This window comes from Hermetia illucens, chromosome 1 (assembly GCF_905115235.1).
Source record: "Hermetia illucens chromosome 1, iHerIll2.2.curated.20191125, whole genome shotgun sequence".
Lineage (NCBI taxonomy): Eukaryota > Metazoa > Arthropoda > Insecta > Diptera > Stratiomyidae > Hermetia > Hermetia illucens.
This window is the reverse complement of record NC_051849.1, coordinates 84877938-84895779: the sequence shown is the minus strand read 5'-3', so window position 1 is coordinate 84895779 and position 17842 is coordinate 84877938.

The following is a 17842-nucleotide window of genomic DNA, read 5'->3' as shown; positions in this document are numbered from 1 at the left end:
TAGGTTTTGGAATCCCAAAGATACCGACGTGAAAATTTGTGGTTTATGTGCATGTAATCCCGATACCTGCGCTTTGATCCAACAGTACTTTTGACTATCAATTTATTTAATTCATTCGTTTATTTTCAGGTCCTTCCAGATGGACGCACCAAGCCTTTTTTTCAAACATACTGTAATATTCGACATCATCTTTTCACCGGTCGTCTTCAAGTTCATACCGAAAAACGGAAAGAGAGTGGCAATTTGTAAAGTCAAAGACGCGAGAGACTCATAAAGTAAAGTTTGGATAGTGTTTTACTGCTTGCTGCAGCACAACATTAGATTGCATATGGACGACTCCTACAAGGACTGCTACTACTAGGACGTGATTGCAAACCTGTTTAAGTTTTCCATCTAGGATACGGCTCCCCACTCGGGACGTCCTGGGAACTTACATATGGATATGTAATGTAGAATAATGGCAAAATGGTGTGGTACACTACGTACTTTCGAGCACCATTCTGGACGGGAAATTCTTAACAGCAAAATATGGCCGGTAAGCCGATAAAATTGCTAACGAATAGTGCATGAAATGGTTTATGTTTGGAAACGTTTTGGGAGTATGACAAATATTTGGCGCCGATAGAGTGCAGTTGATTTTCGTTTTCATAGCAGGCAGCAAAAGTAAATAAATCAAACGAAGACGGGAAAGTGGAGACAGCGAATTGATTTCCTTGAATTGCAAGCTTCGTTATAATAAATTCCATGAGGACCACTTGCTTTTCTTGATTTGGACATGTGGGGGATGTAATTCGTTGGCCAAAGCCAAGACACCTGAAAATTGTGGCTTTAATATCACGTAAGCATGCGCATACCGTAGCTATCTTTATAAGTATTTAGCGAAAGTGCCATTAAATTTCCTTCCCCCATTTTCGTAGATTCATAAACATTTGCTTAGATTAATTGAAACCTACACTTTTATACTGTCTTCTATAATGTCATTCATATAAGGAAGCATCTGTAATGACATTATAGAACGATTTGTAGCATCTGGGGTTTCACAGTGTCCTTTTGTTATCAATTGTAGCAAATTTAGTACATTTTGAAGTTCGCAGTATGTCAGTACTCTTTCTCATTTTCAATACTTTTTCAGTTAAATATGTACTTTTCATCATAAACCGAAACGAAGCTATATTTGACAATATCAAGGTTTGTTGAATAACACAGTAACTGAACACTGCCTGTGGTCACTTCATGAAATAAGACTAAATTTGTGCAAAATTGCAAAAACTAAATAGCGGTTTCGGTGAATGAAGTCCATCACATCATGAAAGGTCTAAAATAATCCTAAAATAAAAAATATAAAGTGGAGTTCTACAGTGCAGTGTCATCAAATTATGAACTCTTAGACAATTTTGACATGTTGCCTTTCGAATTGCGAAATAAAATAAATTATGCTTCAAAAAAGATAAAAAGGTAATGAATTTACTAAAATTGACGATTTAAAATAAAATTATTATTTTTATTTTTATCTTGAAGTTGTTAATATTTTCTCCATCCACGTAATATGTTTCATATTACTCTTTCAATTCTGCGTGGCATACTCTGAACACGAGATTCAATGCATTAAGAGATCAGTAGATTGCCCAGACATGTTTCACGAATATTTTTGGTTCGAACTGACTTTTATTCACTACCACTGCCCAAACCATCACTGAAGGAGGGTGTTTACCAGTAACTTGAACGCAAGAAAGGCGGTATTTTTCTCCTCATTCTCCTCGAACGAAAGAGATCTTGTCTCTGGATTCATTACTCAAGAGGAGCTAAAAAATCAAAATTAGCTGGAGCTAATTTTTGCAAAAGCAAATATATTGAAATTACTTTTCATTAAGGTCCCTCCTTTTCCCAGGTAGCTGCAGTGAATGTTTTGTACTATTCCGCGAAATTCGAATGGATTTTTTTCATAGACTCTGTTAAATTTTTACCTTTCTGTAGGACGATTTGATTTTAGACCAGTTTCAGTACATTGAAATTTCAAATTTCGAAGGAGCAAAAACACCATATGTCTTCAATTTTTTTTTGGATTTTCTTAAAAGTTGCTTTGCAGTTTCATCTCGCAACGGTTTCGGGTTGCTTCTGACGGCTACCACAAGGCGCGCTTTCTTGACCTGTGAGCCAGTTTCTGACAGACTAACGCGATGAACGGCGTGAGGCGCTCGAACTCCGATACCGAGAGAAATTCCGCATCACGAAATGGCTAACATCTGGTCGCATGACGCTGAACAATGATGAACAATTGAAGAGGTTGAAAGATCACTTCACCATGGTTCTTAACAGTATTTCATCCGATGAGCCTCCTCCTCTTGTGGATGAAATGGCATGTGTGTTGACTTTTCTAAAAAAATCAAACTGAATATGGCCAAGTGCTTAGACAGTCTCACCTAAGCTTTAAACAAATTAAAGGCTTGCGTGCTTGAACCATATTGAAATTTTATTGCATTATTGGTAAGGTCTTGCTGTAAGGTCTGCGCTTCGTTGATTGTATCTCCGCCTGTTAGGACATCATCCACATAAAAGTCTTCTTTAATGGCTCGACATGCATTTGGATAGTGCACCTTTTCGTCATTGGAAAGCTGATGCAAAGTGCGCATCGCTAAGTACGGGTCGCTGGCCGTGCCATATGTAACTGTTGTTAACTTAAAATGTTTAATCGGTTCGGATGGATGACTTCGCCACAGGATTCGTTGATAGTCCTGATCCTGAGGATGTATACTTATCTGTCGGTACATCTTTTCTATGTCAGCTGCTATCATGTATCGATGCGTTCTCCATCTCATCAATACATGAGTAATACTATTCTGAATGTTGGGACCGACGAGCAAGATATCGTTGAGTGACTTGCCTGTTTATGTTGCTTGAGACGCATTGAAAACGATTCGGAGCTTTGTGGTGGTACTGTCATCCTTGCGTACGGCATGGTGAGGCAACTAATATGTCTGTTTTGTAAACTTATCTGCGACTGGCACTTCCACCATGTGGCCTAGCTAAAGGTATTCCTCCATGAATGCTACATATTGGTTCATCGTCGTTATTCAATCGTTTTTCCAATTGCGAGAAGCGAATATACGCTTTTTGCTGCGAGTTGCACACGGTTTTTCCGGGATCCGCATTTTGCTTAAACGGGAGCCGAACAATGTATCTGCCAGACCTCCCTGGTGGTCTGCTGATAACATCGTTCCTTGTTACCGGCTGTTCACTCGCAAACTCGTTGATTTCCCAAAACCTCTTGACCAGCCTATCCGTGCTGTCTTCAGTAGCGATAAATGTCAATATGTCCTCTTGATTGTTTCGAGCAGAAGTCGGACCGAGTAAAATCCAGCTAAATCTGGTATTCACTGCACAAGGAGATCCCTTTTTGAACCCTGCTAACACGATCTCGTTGTAGGTGTCTGCTCCAAGCGGAATGTCGATTCGCCCTGGAGTTCCGTATTGGGGATCAGCTAATTTTTTGACTGAGAGGCCCGCTGGTAGCTTCACTGGGGTTTCGGTTGACGAATGCAAGTTCGTTATGGTCGGTTTAGTACTACCGTTGACACGTTGGTTGTGAAGTCTCCATACTTTGCCTTGATCACTAACCCCACACTGCCTCTACTCTGCATTCTTGTACTTGCTTCGACTCCGCATATATGTATCTTTGAGAACCGTCTTCGTAGACCAAGCAGTTGAACCGCTGATTCCGTGATGAAACTCCTTTGTGACCCAGAATCTATTAAAGCTCTCAAAGTCACAAATTCGCCCGAAACACTCTGTACATCAACTCGAGCGGTTCCGAGTAGTACTGTTTGATCCTGCGTTCCATCCCCAGCCAACAACGCTTGGGTAGTCGGGATGAACGGTTTAGCATTTAAAAAAATTGGCAGTAGTGCCAATTTTTTTAAATGCTTGTCATTTCACTGTTATGTAGTAACGAATGGTGCTTCTTCGAACATGTCCGGCACCTGCCACTCGAGGGGCATTGATTGACGTCATGTCCCTTCCTCAAGCAATTAAAGCACAAGTTTTGTTACCTTGTTTCATTTTTCCGTTGTTGCTCGTTCATTTCTCTGAACTTGTCGAACTGATTCACGTAGTGGTCTTTGGTGCAAATGCCGCATGCCTTTGTCGTTGTAGTCGTCAGTGAGTCAACCTTAGAAGTTTTCCGAGGAATGTTCAACGCCTCGATTGTCCTGAACCGACTCGTCAGGAACTCCAAAAACCATTTCAAGGTAGGTAACTCTGCGTTAGCACCCAGTGATGCTTCCTATAATCGTCGAGATTGTTGGTCCAATTTCTGAGTTGTTTCGAAAATGACCAATAAGTCCCAATGCCCAGTGTTGACGCCGATACTGTTCATGTTAGCAATGAACTCTGCGGTGGCCTCCATTACTCGTTTGATAGGGGAATCAGAATCTTCCTTTGCCATTGGCAAGTTGTGGAACTTGTGCAAGTAATTCCATGCCATCGCTCGCTTGTTGTCATACCGTTCGCGCAGCATGTGCCTTGCTGCCTCGTAATTTTCGTTGTTCACATCGAGATGTTGAATGACTCTTGCAGCATCACCTTGAACATGCGTTTTCAAGTACTGCATCTTTTTAACCGCAGACAGCGTCTCGTTGCAGTGAATTAAAGAATTGAACATGTCATTGAACACTGACTGTATTTCCCATCAAACTTCGGGATAGTCAATCTTTCCAATTGCACCCGGTTCGCTGCCGCTGAACCGCTGCTGTCCGTATGTTGCGTGATGGGCTGGTATGCCGCCAAGCCCGACTTGAAACGAGTGAGCAAATCCAAATACGTTTCTTCGGCGCGCGAATATTTTTCCAAGTAGGACTTCTGTTTACTGGAATCTCCTGAAAGGTCATCCAGGACTGCTCCATGTCGTTCCTGACAAGCCTGCCACAAGTTCCTCCAGCCGTTGTGTTCTGGTTTGGAAATAGCCAAGGGAATGCCTCTCCTTGCTGTCCTTCAAATGATTTCGGCTCAGTCTGTTCAGACTGGCGAAATTATCCCGCTGTACTAAGATCACCTCCTTGCTCATCTTGTGACGTCACGGATCTACAAGGATACTGACGGATGGGTACTTTTAAGCTCTCTAACACCGGAGTCTTGCCACTCTTTTGCACCAAATTGATTTGTTCAATTTACACGGTGGAAAATATTGAGCGCAAAGATTGCGGTAAAGAACAATTTCTCCACCTCGTTCAGTATCCGGCTCGACGGACCAGAAAATGTTGACTTTTTTAAAAACTCAAACTGAATATCGCCAAGCGCTTAGGCAGTCTCACCTAAGCTTTAAACAAATTAAAGGCTTGTGTGCTTGAACCATATTGACATTTTATTGCATTTGAACAATTATTATATACACAATTTTTGCTTTCAGGTAAAATTCTTAGTAGACTAAAAAACCATAGGTACGAATATTACAAAAACAAGTCGGGAAACCGGAAGCTTGACGCTTCAGGTATAAAAGGTTTTGTGTTTCCCTATGTGAGGAGCATAACGTAGTTCTCCATTGGCTTATAGCATTGACCCGAGATATTGAAATCGTTCAGTTCTGGGCAGGTTACTGCCATTGCCAGAACTGAGCGATTTAAGTATCTCGAAGGGCAGGTTACTTCCATTGCCAGAGCTCAGCGATTTAAATATCTCGAGTCAACGCTATCAGCTAATGGAGAACTGCGTAATGAAATTGTTTCGCGCATTCCCGTATCAGCGCACGTCCCAAATCTAAAATTTACTGCAATGTCGTCCGTCTGCCACTCTCTATAGTTCTGAGTGTTGGCCGACTATAAAGGACAATGAACGGCGTCTTGCGGTAATGGGGACGAAGATGTTTCATTGCACTGGTGGCGTGACACGTTTTGATTACGTCTGAAATGAGAATATCCGCGATCGATATGGGTTTGCATCGATCGTGGGAAAACTGTAAGAGAGGCGTTTTCGATGGTGTGGTCACGTAATTCACGCTAACCAGAATTCAACAACCAGCATTGATCAGAACATCGAAAGTAATGGTAAACATCCAAAAAGCCGGCCAAAACAATGGTGGCTTGATACGCTGGATGGAGATTTAAAGATCTCGCAATTACATCCTGATGAGGCATTTGATAAAATAAAATGACGAAACCGATCATCACGAGCCGACCATGCTTGTGAACTGAAAGCTGAAGAAAAAGAAAAAGATGTGAGGAGCGACGAGTGCACGACAGCTCCGTGTAATATAGCTAAAAATTCCATTGCCCTCTATTTTCTAGAAAGCGATTTAAAAAAATCATTTGATGGAAAGCCCTGTGTTGATAATGGTCAACCTCATAAGCTTCACGCTCTGAGTTTAATATTATTAGCGAATGAAAACAATTTAACCAACATCAAATATAAACAAGTCGGGAAACCGGAAGCTTGACGCTTCAGGTATAAAAGGTTTTGTGTTTCCCTATGTGAGGAGCATAACGTAGTTCTCCATTGGCTTATAGCATTGACCCGAGATATTGAAATCGCTCAGTTCTGGGCAGGTTACCACCATTGCCAGAACTCAGCGATTTAAATATCTGGAGGGGCAGATTACTGCCATTGAAAGAACTGAGCGAGTTAAATACCTCGAGTCAATGCTACCAGCCAATGGAGAACTGCGTAATGAAATGTTTCAAGCATTAATGCCACCTGGATGAAGTGACATTCTGCAACTGGTGTTCTTTGTGATCGACGTATCAGCGCACGTCCCAAATCTAAAATTTACTGCAATGTCGTCCGTCTGCCGCTCTCTATAGTTTGAGTGTTGACTATAAAGGACAATGAACGGCGTCTTGCGGTAATGGGTACGAAAATGTTGCATTGCACTGGTGGCGTGACACGTTTTGATCACGTCTGAAATGAGAATATTCGCGATCGCCATGGGTTTGCACCGATCGTGGAAAAACTTCAAGATAGGCGTTTTCGATGGTGTGGTCACGTAATTCACGCTAACGAGAATTCAACAACCAGTATTGGTCAGAACATCGAAGTCAATGGTAAGCAACCAAAAAGCCGGCCAAAACAATGGTCGCATGATACACTGGATGGGGATTTGAAGGTCTCGCGATTACATCCTGATCAGGCATTTGATAAAATAAAATGACGAAACCGATCACGACGGGCCGACCCCGCTTGTGAACTGAAGGCTAAAGAAAAAGAGGAAGATGTGAGGAGCGATGAGCCAGACAGTTCCGTGTCCCATAGTTAAAAATTCTATTGGCATCTATTTCTTAGAAAGTAATTTAAATAAATCATTTGATGGAAAGCCCTGTATTGAAATAGTCAACCTCATACGTTTCACACTCTGAGTTTAATATTATTAGCAAATGCCAACAATTTAACTAACATCAAATATAAAAAAGGGCTAGGGAGAATTAGATTCTTCTTGAATGGAATTTTAATATTTTACTTGAATTTCAATTATTCTCGTTAATTATGACGTCAGCATCTTATTTGTATGGCTTAGGATGCTGTTAATAAGCACGAAATTGATAAGTTTGAACTGCTATAACTTTCCCAATAATAGTTGGATTTTCATGAAACTTGGTGTGTGTATGCACGAGGCTGTTCTCTATGTCTCTAGTTTTTTAGTCAATTTCTAAAAGTTGATAATATACTTTTAGTAAATTTTTTAAGCAGATACCGGAATAGGACATCTCTGAAGATTAGATTTCACATAAGTGTTTTACACAAAATCTTAAAAAGGGCTGCAGATAAGTAGATTCTTCATAAATGTGACTTTAATATTCCACGCGAATGTCAATTATTCCGGGTAATTATGACGTCAGCATCTGATTTGGAAGCAGTAAACTCGCGCGAACTGCTATAACTTTGGCGTTAGTTGCCTGATTTCCATGAAATTTAGCACATACATACAAAATATTGTCCTCTATGCTGGTACAAAACTTGGAAGTCCTAGGATGAATTTAAGGGGGTTTTCAGTAAATTTCTAAAAAGTAGTAATATACTATTAGTAAGTTTATTTGAGCAGATATCGGAATGGGACATATTTTGAGGCCTAGATTTCATCTAGGCGCACCACCCCGATTTTTTCGGATTTTTAGGTTGGGTAGTTTCCGAAAATGAGTCCTGTCTCACTTCAAGTGCCTACATTTTGACTCCTTACTCACGCACCTTGCAATTTATGCCAAAACTAATGTCAGTTTCGGAAAGTACAAATCGAGGCCTTTCATTTGATATCCTACACAACTGTATGCGGTGAAAAAATTTTGTGAATCCCCCTTCTGCATGTATGGGGAGCCCCCCTTCAAACTCCACCTAAATTTATGCCACTCATTGTATGCGTGGGATTTCATAGTTTCCATCTGTCCACCAAATTTCGTTTGGATCGGTTTAGCCGTTTTGGAGAAAAATGCGTGTGACAGACAGACAGAAAGACAGACATTGAATCGATTTTAATAAGGTTTTGTTTTACACAAAACCTTAAAAAACGCTATGTCAACCAATTTCTCATGCAATGCATTTTTAGCTGATTTTGTTCAAGCCTAATACCTTGCATGCAAATTATTGTGAGTTAACATTATACTCTAGATAAAGCGTTAAATAGTGTACAATGTGTTATATTTCTTAAAAAGACTTATTCTGATTATATTCGAAACATGTGGATACGGACTGTTCTTCCAAGTAGAAAAGAAATAATTTTGGCCATCAAGGCATTAAATCGAAGAAACGCCGCTGGGCTTGACGGTCTGCCTGCAGAGTTGTTTATCGCTGTCCCTGCAGTTACTGCTGATCTGCTGCTTCCACTCCTACGGAAATTGTGAGAATCTGGGACCTTTAGCAGAGAGTGGAAGAGGAGGATGATCGTTAGGATTCCGAAAAAGGGCACACGTTTTGAGTGGGCCAATTGGATCGGTAGGTACTTGTTCCCTGCTGTTGCAAGGATAATTGCTAAAATAATCCTGGAACGCATCAAACAATGTCTCGAAAGTTTAATCGACAGATATAAGGCTGGTTTTTGCTCCCGATCCTCCTGCATTGACTACATCAGCACGGATTGTTTTGGGACAGTACGCAGAATTTAAATCTACGTTGCATCTGCTCTTCATCGATTTCATGAAAGCTTTTGATAGCGTGAACAGGGAGTGTTTATGGAGTGCTTTATTGAGGGGGGGGGGGATTTCGGAGAAACTAATAGCATATGATGGCCCAAACGGTCACATGTTGCACCGAGCTAAAATCTTGGAGGATGTTGAGGTCCAAAACGGAATCGCCCATTCTGTTACCGATATTATTTCTTTTTGCTATCGGTGACGTTCTTCATGCAGCCTTGTCCGGAGGACATGGAGAAATTCTATGGACGATGACATCTGAAAACTTTGGTTTTGTTGGTGTTCATCTCCAGCCCAACGCTACTTTCTTCTCTTTCCAAATTTAGAGCTATTTGGTCAAGGTGCATGACTCGGTGAGAGAGCGCAGTCGTGGAAAGTTTTGTATCCACTAACACCATACCGGACCGTCCACTTTCCCGTGGAATCGCCATAAGGTATTATTTCATAGGGCAAACTTGGCGCACTCTACCTGCTTTTCTGGTCCGCTCTGTCTTTCGCAATTTACTCTGAATAAATCAAATCATCCAGTTGATCGCATCCCAACCCTCCTCACATGCTAGCATTCCCGGAAGGGATTTTTTGGAGAGCTCTCCTCAAAGTTTCTCCTTTTCTCCACAAATTTTGGATAAAAAATGGGGATATCTATTCAACAATTCTTAAATTGTTGATGGCTGCCTGGATAGGTACAATAATCCTCAAATTATTGTACTCCGAAGGAAGCAAAAAGAAAATACTGCTTTTCACTTTTCTTTGGCTTGTGGCATGGTTTATTACTATCACTTTGTTTTTATACAAGAAATCTTATAACTAAGCAATTTACAATTTACACATTTTGTTTACATGACCTATTGATTTGTTTCTGGCACAAGCGCATGTTCAGCATTTTTTTGAACTGCTATTATGTTGTAGTAATTAATACTGATTTGTGCGAAAGTAGACCAATGTGTCGATGCACTTATCAATTTTAGCTTACTGCTTACATAGTTCTTTTTGTGTGTGTAGCGTCCACGCCACAAAAGTATACAACAAATAAAATGTATCAAAACTACATTAAACATAAAATACGAACACTGTACACACCAAAAAAATAAATCTAATTATCGCCATATTTATTCATAGACTGGTTTCTCAAAAGCGATCATTTTATTTTTATCGAGCTTCCTCATACAACATATGCATACACTTTCTAATCTATTGTTTTACGGGAACTTGCTCGAGACATATTTAAACAATATTATACACCGGGTTCTTATTTTACATTTTTCTCCAAACACATGCATCAGCATCCATGAATAACAGACACTTACAATACACATGAAATTGAACTGTATAAAGGGACTTAGAAATGTTAAAATGAGGTCAGTTTTACTACTACACCGAGATCGAGCACATCAATTCGTCGAGCGCGCCAAGTTCCTAATTTGATATCTCGCTATTATTCTCACACTCTGTAAAATCCCCATCCCGTTATCATTTTTATAATAAAGTTCAACTCGTGTGCTTATAGTCTTAATATAAGTTCCATTGAGTAGTTCTTATAACATAAAAGTGTAGAATTTTACTTATTTACCGTACCATACCTCCCAAAGTGTGATTCGAACAGGTGGTTTGGACAATCAGATAAGGGGTAAGATAATAACTGACCTCCCCATGCTTTCTCTCGTCTACCAAGATGTCAATCGACAACATTCCTGAAATGACGAACGCTGCAACATCTGAGGCGGCCCTGAACCTAGAACAATAGCTATTCTACTATAGACCACACTTAGTTTATGTGCGATATTTTAGATATGCAGCACTGTTCCCCAAACTGGGACTGTATGTCACCTTGGCGATAAGCAGTCTAAATGTAAGCAGTAGCCCTAATACATTTGACATCATTCTTGCTAGTGCCATACTTGTGGTAGATTTAACTTTGCATCTGTCATCACCTGCAAATATTGGATGACCGCCATGGAAATAATGATGAAACTCGTAATCCTAATGCATTCATAATTTCTAGTATGGCGCTTGGTGATGAGTACCGCTTCCGGTTTTTCCTCCGCAAGTGCCAGCCCAGCGCTCTCTAGCCAAGTCTTAACAGCATAATCTCAGAATCTTCTAGATATTTCGCAAAAACAACCAGTGCTATGTATCCTATCATCGTCGCCTCTTTCTGAACCAGAGGGTTAATTACATTATTGTACATGATGCCCCACCGTACAATATGGAGCCCAGATGAACACGCGCGGAGTCAAACTATTCTTTGGGTTCAATATCGGTGTCATACCAGATCCTCCGTTCTTGCAAATAACCATCGACAATACCAGGGAGATAGATGGGCATACCAATCTTCGCCAGGGACTTCTGTATACGGCTTCACTTAGAGTAGTTGAATGCATTCTTCACGTCCAGGGATACGCCACACAATATTTGCTAGTAGTATACTTTCCATGAATTGTCTTTTCGGCCAAGTCAGCAACCAATTTGATGGCATCGATGGCTGATCTGGCGTTACGGAAACCATACTGCCCATCTGAAAGGCTTCCTTGGGCCTCAACAACCGGGAGCTATGAGAGATATGTGAGCCTATATGTGGATGATTCAAATGGAGGTTTGCCAGCCTTAAGTAGCAGTACCAACTTTTATCATTTCCATGCTACAGGAAATATCCCCCCGGACATGTCTGGATCTGACGACGAACTTAAGAGGGTTTTTCCATATAACGCTCGATATTTCAACCTTTTCCTTTAGTTCTTTTTTTGACAATACATTTTTTATGTGTAATTTTTTATGTGTTATTATTGGAGCCTTGAATTATGATAGAAAATTTGTACTTAAGTGGACTTCCCGAAAAATAAGTGGATGATTGGTGGAAAGCACATCTCAATTCGTAGTAATCTGAAACCAAAAATTTAAAGGTTTTTATATTCTGTATACTTGCCACTGTGTCCGGATAGTTGAGGGGTTAGAGCACAAGGCTATCGTATGGAAGCTCGTGGTTCAAATTTCACTGGTCGCAGTGGGATTTGTATCGTGATTTGACGTCGGATACCAGTCGACTCAGCTGTGAATGAGTACCTGAGTCAAATCAGGGTAAAAATCTCGGGCGAGCGCAATGCTGACTAAATTGCCTCCTACAGGATACTGTAATCCTGTAGTGTACCGTTACGGTCTTGAATGAAGTGCTCTAACACGCTTCAAGGCCCTGATCCAATATGTTGTGCCAACGATTATTATTATACTTGCCACTATCGTTCGAACCGCGATTATAATTTTACGTCATTAAATATGATATAAGCGAAGTTGTAGAGTAAAATATTCAAAAATCGAACCTGCTTTTTAATGATAACGGACTGTGGGTTATTCAATTAGCATTGTCACACGAAATGGTTGCTGGAAGTACTGGTTTGCGCGGAAAGCAGTCCACAAACAAACGTGGGCCTCTCCAGACGGGATCACTTTCAACCAAATCGACCATGTGTTGATCGAACGCAGCCACCTCTCAGCCCTGGGGGGCCAATATAGACTCGGATCACTATCTCGTTGACATGGTGCTCCGAGCTCGAATAACAACACCACCCAGAATCCCCTCTGACAATCAGGTGAGAACTAACACTGAAGCCATCCACAACACAGTCCTCCGCGACACCTACAAGAGTTGGATGTCGCAATAACCGCAGTCAACAGAGATCCTGGAGATGAAGCATCAACAAATGATCTTCACAATCATCTGAGGAACGTTATCATAAATACGACCACAAACATACTTGGTCCCAGGCGTAAAAGGAGTCGGAACGGCTGGTTTGACGATGAATGTAAGCTAGCAACGGAACGAAAGAATGCTGCATACCTAGTAATATTGCATTCTCAAAGCACGCGGACACGCGTGAAGATTTATCACGAACTCCGTCGAGCGGAGAAGCGACTTCGTAGACGGAAAAAGGAAGCCTGGGAGAACCAACGGGTCTGTGAATTCGAAAAGCACAGGGAGTAACCGCACCAGGCGCGGAAATTTGATCAACAAGTCAAGAGGATGAAGCCTTACACACCTCGATGCTCATCCTGCCGATGCATAGAGGGAAATCTGATTTCCAACAGAATGGGCATATCGGAGCTATGGGTTGAGTACTTTAATGAATTACTGAATAACCAGATATCAGTGAGTTGGAAGTTCTGCTAACTGAAGACGACGGACAAACACTGCCACCACTAAGTATAGGAGATGGAAAAACTTTTGCAATATGGACATCAGTTGTTCCATCTTTTCATCGACTTTCAGACCGCCTATGATAGCAGAGCCAGAGTAAAAGTGAACACGGCCATGACAGAATTCGATATCCCGACGAAATTAATATGACCTTGCGGGCTGGATCATCCTTCTTCGTATGGTTTAGGTGACCCGCCCTTTGCAACCTGTTGAGCCGTTGCAGTAAGAGGTTTCACCCTATGGTGAGACGTTTCGAGCGGAACAGTTTTTGTAAGCTGAAATAGGCTCTGTTGGCTACCAACAACCGTGCGCAGATTTCGTCCTCATAGCTGTTATCGTATTATTTTGTATACTTGTCACTATCGTTCGAACCACAATTATAATTCTACGTCATTAAATATTAAATAAGCGGAGTTGTAGAGTAAAATCTTCAAAAATCGCGCCCACCCTTCATTGCAAATGCAGGATATAAAAAGTCCAAAAAATAGGCCGTTTTTACCAACGTGCATAATCGTGGTTCGCACCAGGACTATTGATGTGTGTAACGCTGTTTCGAGAAAATCACCCGCCCACTTTTTGCTATGAATGCACATCAAGACGTAAAAAAGAAAAAATCGATTTCTGGAAACCGTCACATAGGAAAACTCTCTTATGGGCCCTGTTCGCGATTCCATTGACACTCAGAGCTTTGGTACCATCTATTCTACTACAGATCTTGAACAACTCGTCTGTGGCTGCTGCCGCTACATTGTGAGATATCTAAAAGGTCTTATCGCCCCTCACTTGCAGGGGGAATAACCCCTGGTTTATTTCGATAACAGTGGGGTTGGACACTTGATCGATAGAGATGATAGGCCCCTGAGTAGTCCCATAGCAATTCTATAGGCGCTCCCCCACTGGTTTGAGTCTGTTTTCAAGCAGAAGAAGAAAGAAATTATGCCTTCTTGCTCCGCTGGGTTGAACGTTTTGCGAGCTTCCTTATAGGCGTGCTCTTTGTGCCCTGGTCGACCCTACCAACCGCCTTCCAAACTGTTCGTCTGCCACGGTGGATGGCGAGTTTACCATCCCACCAGTAGTTAACCTTGCATTGGGCAATGTTTTGGCGATGCATTCTGCCATATGACCTCTATGGAGGCTTGATCATCCAAAGCTTTTGCAGACCAACCTGAAATGTTTTCGATTGCTGGTTTCGGCCCTGTAACCTGCCAACTGCAGAGTTGACAAAGGTTAAATCTGTGATTGAGGAAGGCCACTTAATTATTATACTTTTAATAGCAGGTGCACGCGTGCCAAAAAAGAACATGTAATGTACCTATTAACCATAGTATGTGAAGTAAGCCTATAACTGACAGCAATGTTAGTATATTCCCTACTTCCAAGTATTTTACCTTGGTGTCTGGTATTGCCTCAGCCTACTTTGCAGTTGTGTTGTGTTACACTGTCCCAGAACAACTAAGGCGTTTCCTAATTCTCCGCACATAATCTACAGATACTGTTCGTAGATACCCCAAGCTTCCTCAGGTGATAGTTTAGTCCCCAGTGACCAATTAATATTCTCACTATGATCCGGAGGCATTTCTTGATGAGGTTCAAGCAATCCTCTGAGTGCTTGGATTCGAGTTCTTCCAGCCACCTGGACTGTCCATTCCTATTAAGTTCGCCCAGTGTACTTCCGTCAGCAGTCCCTCTTGATTTTTCAATGTCGTAGTTATGAACTCATTTTCGCTTTCATAGAAAGGTTCCGACCTGTGTAGCGACGCGGCGGCATTGACATTAGAAACAAAAACCATATAGCGCCGATGTTCGCCTCTCCGGTTTTCGAAATAACCATAGAAATTGATTAACTGGTCGATTCTAAACAAAAAATGTTTAGTGAAAGTTTTTCGGACAAGTAGTAGTTTTGGAGTTAGTCATGTTCAAACATGTGGTTTTTTTTTCAACTGTATGTTTTTTAACGGTTTTTCGAAAATAACTCGAAAACCCTGCACATTAAATAGCAAAAAGAACGAATTTTTTCATTTCTTTAGGTACACTATGAACAGAGTTATGGCTCGTCAAACGGCAATTCGTAATATCTAAAGCAAAAATTAATATTTTCAAGGTCAAATAGTACCAAATCAGTAACTTTTGAAGCAAATTCATCTAAAGCTCTTTTAAAGTGCTTGAAAAGACCTTTGAAATGAGGTATGATAGAAGTCAGTAGCATAAATAATAATTCCTTATGCTACCATAGATCCCACAGGGCTCACAGGAAATATACCCCTATACTCAATTGTTATGGCCTGAAGATGCCAAGGGAAGGTCGGAAATCCAAAGTCGAAGCTTCCTTAAAAATATGAAATAAGGGAAATGTCGATTGGGGTTGCGATCAGTCTTGGATCTTATGCCTCGATTATGGCACTCTAGTCTCGAGTTTTTCGACTCCACGTTCGCAGTTGAGTTAGTATTGTTTTGCTTGATTACCGGGATATTCCTTGTCACTGTCGAAAAAGATTGGTCACCACATATGGGAGCGTGGCTAGTATAGAGATTTGCAAACCGTGCCGACAGGGCACTTCAGTGGAGCTACATCATTTGACGTCAATTTCATCATTTATTTGAAGTGGAAGGCCGAATCAAAGTTTTGGTTGACCATCGTCGTAGTAAATAATGGAGAAGCTTTTACTGAATCACAGATTGGAAAACATTTTGAAGGCCGTGCGCAAAAAGCAAACTTTATTGTTGTGCGTATTACTTAATTGGGAGTCTCCATATAAACGAATAGGAAGTGTAACATTTTTTGTTCGGTGAACTACACATGCTGTTTCCCTACGAGACCGTGATTTTTCAACACGAGACTTTTGATCTTCAAATTTTGCAGATATTAAATAAATCACTTGGGCATCGGTATCTTGCACTATCCCTGCAAATTACCATCTGTTCTTCACAAAAAACTCCTTTTCACCACTCACAATAGGAAATACTAATATCATATAGACGGGTGGGATGTGACATTGGCTAATCTACACAAACTTTTAATAAATGGAATAGGACAGAAATCAGCGTCACGCACGTATTCATTCAGTCTGTTGAGGAAGGGATCTGTCTTTCCTCTCACAATTATCCTTTTGACGTGACATCGACTATTGTGTATTTTCGCTACCATGCGTAAAGGAAAAGAGCTTTTGTCATAGGGAGAGTAGCCTTCACTAGCCCATGCTCACATTTCACACTCCTATAGAAAATGGATGACGTTTTTATGTTCGATTATGCAGACACTTTCATGTGCACATACCTATCCTGCCTTTCAGATATTTTCACACTTGGAGACATACACAGGCAAGCAAACACATATATTGTCTAGAGAAATTTTATCTTTTGCCAGCCGGGATTTTTTTCGTTATCCTATTGTTATTTTTTCTCAGATATACGAAGGATATAGTTGAGAACTTTCCGCTCCTTTCAGCAAAGAAATAGTGTGCTCTGTATCAAGACACATATCCTGTTAATACAGAAGGAAAGAAAATTCCTTTTGTCACTTTCTACGTTCGGTGATAATCCTCGCACATAGTGAAAGGAGTGTTTTATTCTCTTCATAGTACGAAAAAAGTTTCCGCCTGAATGATAATTCTTAACACCAGCAGCGTAATGATGGAGAGAAAATGAAGGAGGTTATTTCATTGAATCATCTTTTCTTTAAGCTGCTTTTTATTCTGTAGCCTCTCTGGGTCTTCCACTATATGATTTTTGGATTTTGGTGTTGCCGGGAAAGGAGTTTTCAGGATGAATCTTTTGTTTCGGTTTTCGTAATGGTTGTTCACCAAATCTAGATCAAGGGATGGTAGCAAATGTAATGCTTCACATATAATGGTTGCCTACATGATGTGGTCTTCGTCTAGTTTTAGAAGGTATGTTTTTACTGCAAGAGATTACTGTTGTACTTACGAAATGGGGTCACCAAAGATGCTTTACTTTACACTTTTTTCTGAGATTGTGTCACTTTTTAATACTGAATTACATATCAAACGAGGAATACAATATTTTTAAGGTTTTATGCAAAACAAAACCTTATTAAAATCGATTCACTGTCTGTCTGTCTGTCTGTCTGTCACACGCACTTTTCTCCAAAACGGCTAAACCTATCCGAACGAAATTTGGTGGACAGATGGGAACTAAGAAATCCCACGCATACAGCGGGTGACATAAATTTAGGTGGAGTTTAAAGGGGGGCTCCGCGTGCATGCAAAGGGAGATTGAAAAATTGTAGGGTAACAAATGAAAGGTATCGATCAGTACTTTCCGAAGTTTTAGCGTGAAGTGCAAAGTGCGTGAGTTAGGAGTCAAAATGTACACACTTAAAGTGAGATAGGACTCATTTTCAGGAAATACCCAACCCAAAAATCCGAAGAAATGACGAAAGCGCGTTAGATGAAATCTATGCTTCAAAATATGTCCCATTCCGATATCTGCTAAAATTAACTTATTAATAGTTTATTACCAACTTGAGTTCATCCTAGGAGTATTATATACGCAGTTCTCTATTGGCTGATAGCATTGACCTAGGATATTG